Source organism: Emydura macquarii, unplaced genomic scaffold, assembly GCF_026122565.2.
Source record: "Emydura macquarii macquarii isolate MOO-44397 ecotype Brisbane River unplaced genomic scaffold, CSIRO-AGI_Emac_v2 contig_2205, whole genome shotgun sequence".
Classification (NCBI taxonomy): Eukaryota; Metazoa; Chordata; order Testudines; family Chelidae; genus Emydura; species Emydura macquarii.
This window is the reverse complement of record NW_027132342.1, coordinates 21,314,682-21,325,514: the sequence shown is the minus strand read 5'-3', so window position 1 is coordinate 21,325,514 and position 10,833 is coordinate 21,314,682.

Genomic DNA, 10,833 nt, shown 5'->3' with positions numbered 1-10,833 from the left:
GCGGGGCGGCAGCCGTCACCTGACCTTCCTCGCTGGTGTGGGTGGGAACTGGGGAGGCTGGTGCACAGGGGAGGAAGGGGGGGGGGGGGCACTTGAGGCTCAGCAGCAGCTCCGGGCTGGCTGCGGGCTTCCCCGGGGCTTGGGGTGCTGTGATGGCCCCGGGCCGCCTTGGATCTCGCTCTCCCCCTTCGTGCAGCCGCAGGCGCGGCGCCCCCATTCCCGCCCCTGAGCGTCTGTGGGTGCGACCCTCGGAAGGCAGCGGGCTGCTCATTGGCACGTGCACAGAGATACGCCTGCAGAATGCAAGATATGGTGGATTTTGACACACCCAACGGACTAAAAAGGACACACCCGGCCCGGACATTTAGACACGTGCCCCTAGGGTCTCAGTGTGTCTCCTGCAGTGTCAGCTAGTGGGCCAGCCGCCTGAGTAACTCATCAGCCTTCTCCCAATCGTCACCTCGGTGGCCTAGTCTGGTGGCTAATTTGTAGGACCTGCAAAACAGAAGAGCTATTGCTAGCTCTGCCACAGACTTCCCAATGTGGCCTTGGGCAAGTCACTTAAGCTCAGATCCACCAAGGTGTTTAGGTGCTTAACTCTTACTGACATCAATGACAGGTGCTCACATACTTTTGAGGATCTGGGCCTTAAACTCTCTGTAACAACTTCTCCGTATCAGTAACATTTGGACTATGGGATAACATCTGTTCCACAGTTATTTCTGTGTCTGTTTTGGGAGTCTCAGGTAGAAGGGGTGATATGTGTGTAAAGGAGTGGGTTGTACAAGCGTGTAAATATCTTTGCGTTAGTTTTTATTAATAAATTATAGGAAGGATTATAATTAGTGCAATCAGAATTTGGAATTGGGAAATGTTTATGTCTCTGAGGGTGAAACAATGGAACAAACTGAGAAACTTTATTTCCTGTTATTCTGTAGTTAAGCCATCTATTTTTTAAAAATTATGAAATGTATTACTGTGCAGTTCTTGACAAAAGATGAAGACACATTTGTTCAGAGGTACAATAGCATGTTCCTATCAGCCTTGTCTCTGTCTCCTTAAAGTATTTGTGAACAGTTATCATGTTGCCTTCTTAGTAGCCATTTAGCCAATCTAGACACGATGCTCTTTATCTTTATTTCGTGTTATTCCATTCAGCCCTTTAATAGTTTTTTTGTGGTTCCTCTCTGAATTTCCTGCCAGTTTACCAACATATTTCAGGTATGCAGCTGACCAGAACAGAGTTCAGTATTGTATGTGAATTTCACTAGTGCTGTACAGAGTAGAACAATTACCTTTGGACTTTTTTAGTCCACAGCATCACTTTTGGTAGCAATACAAACAAAAGTGTCACTTGAGAGAAAAACTGTTTTTTCCATTCTCTTGTCTATTCTTCTCCAGTGTCAGAGGGCAAGGGATCAGCTGCTTCATCACCACTTTGGTGCCAAATTTTCACCAAACTTTCACTGGGTGAAATTCACCCACATGCAGAGGGTCCACACAAGAGCTGTGCACCACTTAACATCCCACCTAAGCCATGTTTTGAGGCCTTAATTAGAACTTAAGTGATGCATAGGTCCTGTGTGGGCCCTCTGCACAGGGGCACATTTCACCCTCCGTGATCCTATATTTTGGTCAGTGAAGAGGGATAAGACACAGGAGTTTCACTGGCTCAGAAATCCAGATCATGACATGTTTGTGTGCTCAGAAGTATCTCACTTTCTTCCCAAAGCTAGCAGGGGCAGAAATACAGCAGGGAGGGTGACTAAGAAGGAGAGTGTATGTAATTTTCCAAAACTTCTTACTGCTATTCCAATGGAATTTCACTGATGAACTTCAAAGAGAAGTCCTGTGAGTCAAGGAAACTCCTGTGATGCAGGGCCTTAAGAGAAGAAGTCCTTCACAAAAGTTTACTAGAAAGAAAATATTTCATTTTCCCCTGAATCAAACTTGGGTCTCTTTCATAACAGCTAAGAGTGCTAACTATCTGGTCCAGAAATCCACTTAAAAACAAACAAAACTGAATATAGTAATTACCAGGGTAGGTATCATATGCTGTCTGAGTGACAGATCTGTGCTATAACTGAACCAGGATAGCTCCTGTCAGAATTCCTTGGCTGATCATCCGGGAACAGACTGGAATCAGGCGAATTAGGCATCTGACCTATTTAGGCACTTCTGAGAATCACACTAGGCACCTATCTGCATCTTTAGAAGCCTACATGCCTTTGAAAATCTGGCCCCTGGTCTCGAAGGCCAGATTCTCAACAGTATTTAGGTACTAACTTCCACTGAAATCAGTGTGAGTGAGGTGCTTACATATGTTTGAAGATCTGGGCCCAACTGGTGTGGTGGTAGACAGTATGGTGTTTTAAAGAGTGCTGTCAAGATCAGGGCCTAAATTTGCAAAAGTGATTAGTCATTTTTGGCGCCCCTAAATAGATCCCTAAAAGGGGCCTGATTTTCAGAGGGCAGGTGCTCAGCACTTTATGAAAACCAAGCCCCGTACAGTATCTTAAAGTGGGCCCCCCAAAACTGAGGCACACTAAACCACTAGTAACATTTGAAAATTAAAGCCCTGTTGCCTGTTATCCAAGGCCTTGTGAAGTCCCTTCTCACTCACACTGTTTAAAAACAGCTGCTTATCAACAGAACATGCTTTATATATACAGTTTATAGATTGAGGCCAACATTTTTTAATGTAGCTGCCTAATGTTACTCATTTAAATAAAAATGGTCTGGTTTCCAGAGCAGCTAAGCAACCACAATTCTCCCCAAAGTCCAGTGCTCAGCACACTGAAAATCAAGTCACTTTTATTGCGGTACCTGAATGTGAAGTTAGGTGCTTAACATTTGAAAATGCTGGCTTAAGTGTCCACATGTATACATGATCCCCCAACCCCTTAGTCCAGAGTGCTCTGTGAAATAGGATAGCAGGGAAAAAGCCATCTGATCTATAGATCAGAAGGAATATAGCTGGCAATCTGAAGGAAACATGGGGGTGACTGTATAAAACAAATATACATACACTTAACTGGATTGAGATCAACAACTCATTACACATGGGTCACAACACAGTCATCATCACAAATCTGGACTGGATTTAACCCAATGACCTAGATTTGAAAGGCAGCTCCATAACCCATAATTGCCAATCTCCTGAGGCATCCAGACCCTCACTCATACATGTTTTACTTTATCCAGTATAATAGTCTCTCACTGAGAACGGATTGCAGAAGAGAGACAGATAGAAATGTTAGTTGTTTTTTTTTTTTCTGGAAGAGAGCTAATTCCACTGAGCTCTCCTGCAGATGTACATCCTGCTCCGCTGAAAAGGGAGTCTTCTCAGCTGCACACTACCGAGCCTCTGGCCCCGCAGGGCATTGTATCAGAAGGGAGAGAAGGCCCTGCTCACTACATTGAGTCATTCATTCAGCTCTTCCAGCCTCTTCTTCATTAAACGTACTTCCTTCAGAAGGTCATCAAGCACCTCAGAGACAGGATGGAGGCTGTAGATAGAGGGGAGAGCATTGGTACAATGACCAGAGACCTGGAACCACAACTTAAAACAGAAAGTAAAACTACTACTATCTTACACTTTGTTAATTTCTTTCAACCTGGTAGATTCCCAAGTCGTATGTTAAATGTGCTCTACATTTTCAGAAGTGACCAGAGCTCTAGAGTCTTTCAGTTTTTGGGTGCCCAACTTGAGACACCTTAAAAGGGCCTGATTTTTAGGGGACAACTGCTCAGCACTTTCTGAAAATCAGGCTCTTTTAAGGTGTCATGAATTAGGCTTCCAAAATCACTAGTTACTGTTGAAAATTTAAACCATATATATGTGTGTATTTCAGTGGTGAGTGAAGGGGTATATATATATATCTCTAAATAGTCATCTATGTAGACCAGTATTTAGCCATATGTATTCCTTCACTCACCACTGAAACAGTGGGCTTGATGTCTAATGTGACAGGTGTTTTAACAGCACACAGATAGAAACACTTCACAACCATTTAGGGCAGGAAGTGAAGAATAGCATATTCTACTGAAACTGCCAGAATAATTTGCGTGGGCAGAATGGAATTATCCAAGCTGAAACTAGCCAACAATACATGACTAGGACCCCTATTCTTGTGAAAGTGTCAGGGGATCTTTACTGGGCAAAAATGTCCTGGACCAAAGTTTTACTTCCTGTCTGAAAGACAGCACACCTGTTTGCACCATGCTGGACTACCGGGCTCAGTACAGATTTAAAGGGAAAAGAGCTGCACTAATCAGTAATGCTGCTATCTATACCAGCTTCTAGTTTCTTTTGGAGGTCTTCCGTCCAAGTCTCAACCCTACCTAACTGGGTAGAACTGACAACTTTTATTAATAACTCTGACAACTGTTATTTGTTATTATTGTTCTTATTAACCCAGTAGCAGACACCATATTTTAGATTTTTTTTCCAAGCATTTAACTCACAGTCCCTGCCCTGAAGAATTTACAATCTAAGAACTGTAATACTATGCTATGAAATTGGAGGGGGAAAAACCTATATTAATATCAGTATTTAGGAGGAAATTCGTGCCTGTGTAAAGAGCCCACACATGACCTCACTACCAACTAAATCCCACTTAAACCTTAATTTGAATAGACATTGTGCAGGCCTTCTGCACATGTGACTTTCGCCCTGATACCTAGAGTTTGGTTGAAAGTCAGAAAATCATATATTGATGAACATTTTTGCAACAATATTTCATACTTTTTGACCAACTATAGAGCTTGTCAATTTTTTTCTAACTTGACATTTTGGAAACAAAACAGTGAGAAATCTTTCTGCAGATTCCCTCCCCACCTTTTTTTAACTAACTCTGCTTCTAGTATTTCCAGCATTTCCGAGACAGCTGTTTCTTGTTACAGAAAAGCCTGAGTTATGAAGGAGAACCACTTGTTCTTCAATGGCAGCATTCAATAGTATTGGTCTGAGTGAGATTCGACTTTTTATATATTGTTCTATTTCCTGTCCTCTTTCTCTCTTCCCAATCGTTAGTCTCATGTGTCACTATCTTTCAGTAGCATGGGGCTACGGCAACATGTCAGGACTGTGTTAAACTCATAATGGTTAGTAATTTCTGAAATACGAACTGAGAAAATGTGAGTTGATGGACTGGAGAGCAGTTTTCTGTAACTAGAGAAGTTATATAGACGGAATTCATAGAGATTCCAGGTCAGCTTGTATCCCCTTCACTGGCCCTAGGCCAATTCTAATTTTCCTTGTAGCGTATTCCCAACTCATCTACTTTGTCCAATCCAGTTTTATATGTCTCATATTATAGGGCTTCCTGCTCTTCCTTTGAGATAATTTTTCCACAGACTAATAATGGCTATTAGGAAATATTTAGCAATATTGAACCTACAGAATATTCAAAAAGTGTTCAGGGAGAGTTTTCATGCTTTGGGATGAGTAAGGAGGCTGAGTGGAATGGTGCAACATATACAGAGAGAGGACACTGATCTGAACACTGAATCCTGCCTTTAGCTGACAGGAGTTACCTGGAAAACTTAGGCAGCAGAGTGTTAGGGTGACTCAGCAAGGAGTGTTTCATTTGCCAGAAGATGCTGTTCCCCCATTTTTCCAGCATACGAGTGACACTGTTAATGCCGTGGATGTTGACTTTGTCTGCTGCATTAGCAGAATTCCATGGGAGAGAAGAGAGGAGATGTGAGGGAATAAAGAAACTTATGAGCCATTTATCTAGTTTGGTAGGAAGGTCCTTCACATTTCCCCCCTTAAATCTGCAGGCACCCTAGACGTGAACCATCTACTAATTCTCAGTAAATTGCATTGATGTATTGAATACTCCTCTTGAGAACCTAACTATGAGAGCTAATCCTTCCCCAACAAATACCTTCCACCGCCTCCAACTGCTTTACTCTCCTTCACTGACCTTCTCTGTACTATGAAAACATGGCTCCCCTTTCTTTTCTCCTTTCTGAATAAATTAGCCCTAGCCTTTTGGGTTTGTTTTGTTTATTGTTGATATAAGAAAATCTCTTTTTAATCTTTCTCAGTTTGCCAGACTCTGGGGCTCCTAATCTCAAACCGTTTTACAATGCATTCCAGATCAGGGAGGCTGGGTTACTTTTCAACTCATGAAAAAATAACCCAAAGAAAATCATCCGCCATAAGCCTTATCCCAGCCTCCACCTGTTTCAGTACCAATGCATCCAGGTTCTTTTGATCATTCTATATATATATATATACACAATAAAAGGTGATAATAAACTCTCCCCACATCTGGTATTGAAACCCAATCTATTTGATTTTTGGCTCTTTGAAACACCCAATGGTCAAAAGATCCAGATGTTGTATTTCCAGGGCCCTTAAACGGGTTCCCTCCTATCTTACTCCTTGAATTCTTGAGAGTCTACTATTATTTGTTAGCATTATAAGTATTATTTCATAATAATAATTGATGTAGGGTCCCAAGTCTCAAACAGTTACCCATATAAGTTATTTTTACTCCCTTAGATAGTCCCATAGAAATCAATTCACTAGTAAGGATTACTCACATGAGTAAGAGCATACAGGATCATACCCTTTATGGTTCCAAACCAAAGACCTTGGAACACATGGCTTTGGATCAGGCGTTACATTCTATAGGAAAACATCCCCAAGGTAGAGTTAATGATACTATTATTGCCCTTTAAAACAAAGTTAGTAGACTGTTATATTTCTAATAATAAAAAAAACCCAGATACTAGAAATTCAGAAAATGTGCTGTTAGGGTCCAACCCCCTACCATAGGTTTGCTCCTCCTTCTCCTTCATCTTCCCCACTTTCCATTTATGGGCTGGAGAGCCTGATCAGTTGCCAAGCCTGCCCTGTGTCTCATGGTGTGTGAGGTCCTCCAGTGCTCTGTCAGGGACGTTGCCTGAAGTGTCTTACAAGGGAGACAAAGTGAAGTAAGGACAGACCCTTGCATCCTGGGAATTTGAACTCTGTGCACGAAAGGCCCCCTTAGTTTTATAGCAGATACCTTAGTACAAAACGGATTGCTGATGGCCAGCTCCCTGCTGCCAGTGCAACTTGGAGGGCATTGATTGAAAGGCAAGAGAAACAGGTTGTGTCTCAACACCGCTCAGGTTTCTTTGTTTGATCTGGTGATTGAGCTGGAAGAATGCAGGTAGGATGGGTGGCCACTGTCAGTTACATGCTGCCTGAGGTGCAAGGAGGCTGCTAAGCAGCTCTACCACACACTCACCAGCTCCACTCTCCCCACCAGAGAAGAGGCAGAAGGTAAAGCCCCCACTTGAGTGCCTGGGATGCTCTGAGGTCTGCAGCCAGTATGTGTAAAATGAACAGGTCAAAGATAGCTCTCTGCATCTGAAGGGTGGACTCTCCAACCTCTGTCAGGAGGGTGAATGGTGGTGGGAACTGGGGGTTTCCAGCCTGAGCAGAAAGGGAGGGTGTGTAAGGTAGCCTGAGTTCTCTGGCCCACAGTGAGATGGCAGATGCAGATGGGGAGGGTCGGTGAACAGCATATGAAGGGCAACATGCTAATGTTGTAGTCTCTGGTGTGTGCTGGGAGGGTGAATGGGAGGTGGGTTGAAATTGCTTCATATGTAATGCATTTGTGGATGCAGGACAGAATTAAAGAGCTATTACACTCTGAAAAATGCATTGTTGAATGCCATAGTTATTGTCTCTCAATGACTCAATTTTAAATTAATTGTTAGTGTGGAATCATCATCAAATGATGGTGTATCTAATAGGGTCTGGCACAGATCTGTTCTTGGCATAATGCTATTCAGTATCTTTTTTCAATAATCTGTAAGAAAATATAAAATAATTGCTGATAATGTTGCAGATGTCACATATTAGATTACTGGAGTAGTAAATGGTGGATAACCAGAAGAACATGAAATGCCGGTGTAAGAGGGCTAATGTGGTCACTAGATGTACATTTATAAACAGTTTAAAGTTTTTGAAGTCCTTGGATGAAGGGTCTTATATAAGTGCAGAGCAGTTATTACTTATTAATTTATTATCATTATTATTATAATTAATGCTATGTTCTCTATCAGGAAATTACAGCCTATTCTGCTCATATAACGCATAGGTTCAGTGATCCAGTAATAGATCTTTTTCATCTGAAGCTATATGTTTACACTGCACTTTAACACCCGGGGCTGGCCTGTGCCAACTGACTCAGCTTCTCAGGGCTTCCGCTGTGGGACTGGAAAATTACCTTGGAAGTGTTTGTGCTCAGGCTTGAGCCTGAGCTCTGGGACCCTCCCCCCATCATGGGGTCCCAGAGCTTGAGCTCCAGCTGACTCTGAGCCCAATGATACACGCCTCAGTTTTACAGCCTGTAGCCTGAGCTCCGTGAGCCCGAGTCAGCTGACTCAGGCCAGCCGTAGGTGTTTAGGTGCAGTGTAGACATACCCTGACGTGATCAGTGTCTGAAGATTAGACATTTTTGTCTAAAATATTAGACATATTTTGTCTAAAATATCATCTTTAAACAGCCTCCCCCCCAAGATAAGAGATCTGTGTGAGCTGACTGCCTCAAGAACAGCACTTGCAGGATCAACATTTGTGCTTTCCAAGTCTCCTTGAATCCATGCTCTAAAATAAATCAGTGCTGCCAGGATTTCAGTTTCCAGCCCTGTGTTCCCCGCCAATTCATCCTTTCTTGTTTGCTTTAAACACTACTTTCCAAGATACTGTCTTCCCAATATGCAAGGCCCTGTGTTTCAAGTTTTTATTTTGTTTAACATTTCCCAGGAATGTATCAGTGTTTATTACAAAAAAAAATAAAAACCAGGTGAAAATTGGTGCAAAAAATTAACGTCAGTTTTCTGGGTAAATATTGAGGCTAATACTGGGGGATGGGAGGACGGGGGGAAATAAAGAGAGAAAAATAAGAGTATTTCTGACCCTGCTCCCCACTCTGAAAGGAGAGATGGCAACATGGTAACTGAGTAGGTTTCTGAGCCTCCATCCCTCCTTCTGGAGCAGGCCCAGACGAGAAGAGGTCAAGGAGGGGAGGGTGCCATGTCCTTATGTTGCCTCCTCCACCTCTTCCACTTCTGGGCCCATTCTGGAAGGAGAGGTGGCAGCTTGGTTACCTGGGTCACCCAAGTTACCAAGCCGCCCTCTCTCCTTCCAGAACAAGGAGCCAGGTCCGGGGAGTTCTGGAACTTCATTTTTTAGGAGTTGAGCACTGACGTACATGGGTGTGTGCATGTCCCACTGCACTGCCTTGCTTTGACAGACAGCTTCGCATTTACACTTGGACTAATTTATTATTAACATAAACATATGCACTGAAGGTAATGGATTGGCTTTTCTTAACATAATTGGTGTTTTCATGTACCTGAGAAGTCCAAACCTCATGTGAAAATGGGTAAAAAACAAAAAATAGCTTTCAAAAAACCCAAAAATTTTTTGGTAAAAACTGAAAACAAAGGGCCTTGCCAATGTGTTCTAATCCCTGTAAGTATCAGGTAGTAGAGACAAAGACGTAACTAGGGAGATTTCACTTGTGTTTGCCCTGAATCCTACAAAGAGAAAACATTCAACCACTCACTTCAGTACTGTACACAACTAGTGTTTTCTGCTCGTACATCTGGGAATTTTCTAGGTTATCTGGTCCCAGTGCCAAATACAGCCTCCATTTCAAAGAGGCCAAGGCCTTCGGAAGCCTGATGAGTACATGCTGTACTTATTACATTCAATCAGGACTCTGAGATTGCCTTATAACAAGATGGGCTGAAATTGTTAACTGACTTTCCACCTGCTCCTATATGTATATTGTCTTCTGATTCTACTAGTGAGCATGATGGGGTGGTTGATGCTGGCTCGACCCTCAGTTCAGTTTGAGATCAGGATTTCAGTAACTAGAAGTAGCACTCATTGCAGTTATGTCTGAAATGTGGTACCCACACTCCTGTTGTCATTTACACCAATAGTAAGTGAATTCAAAATGGGTGTAAAATGCTCTCATTCTGATTTCATTGCAGAAGATGCAGGGCAACAGTGAATTAGGCTTGTGGCTTCCACGTGAAACTCCTTTCCCTTTGTTTTCAGTTGCTCATAACTTTCTCAAATTCCTTTTTAGGCTGAAATTTCCCTAGTTTATTTTCAGTTTATTTTCAGCCCGAAGTTAAATTTTCTTGGAAAATGTGAACAATTTTGAGTTATTTGCATGGGAACAAAATACACATAGTCTTATCAGAAATTTTGTGCCCAAGTAAATCAAAAACACCTGAAGTTAGAAAAATCAAACTAAGCTCATTTTGTAGATTTAAAGGGCATTTATGCAGAAAGATAAATTTGCTTTTTAAAAAAAATAATTTAAAATGCTCATATAATTTTTGCACAGTCTTCTAGCACTTTTCTATTTTTTGACTTTTAATGTGCAATATTTTAAGGATGCATTTTTTATTGGACACCCAGCTAACAACGTCTTATTCCACAGGAAAAGCCAAAGGAGCTTTTAAACTCCACAAGCCAAATAGCTCCATACCTGGGAACGTACGCAGTCAGTAAAGAACACCTCTGTTAAGGATACTTCCATTAAAACTGTGAGAGCCAGGATGTTGAAAATACTGTCAGCTCCACAGGAGAAAAAAGTGCCGGGGGAGGGTGGAGGGGGGGAGAGTCTTTAACATAGGCCCACATTCAAAGCATTTACAAGCTTCACTTACAAAACATTATTCTGTTTGTAAGCTTCCCAAGTAAAGAGCCGGGGAATATAAATATAAACTTAATGGTGGTATCATGTTATAGTTGAAATGCCACAGGAATGCCAGAAAATATCCCACAATATTAACTCAGCA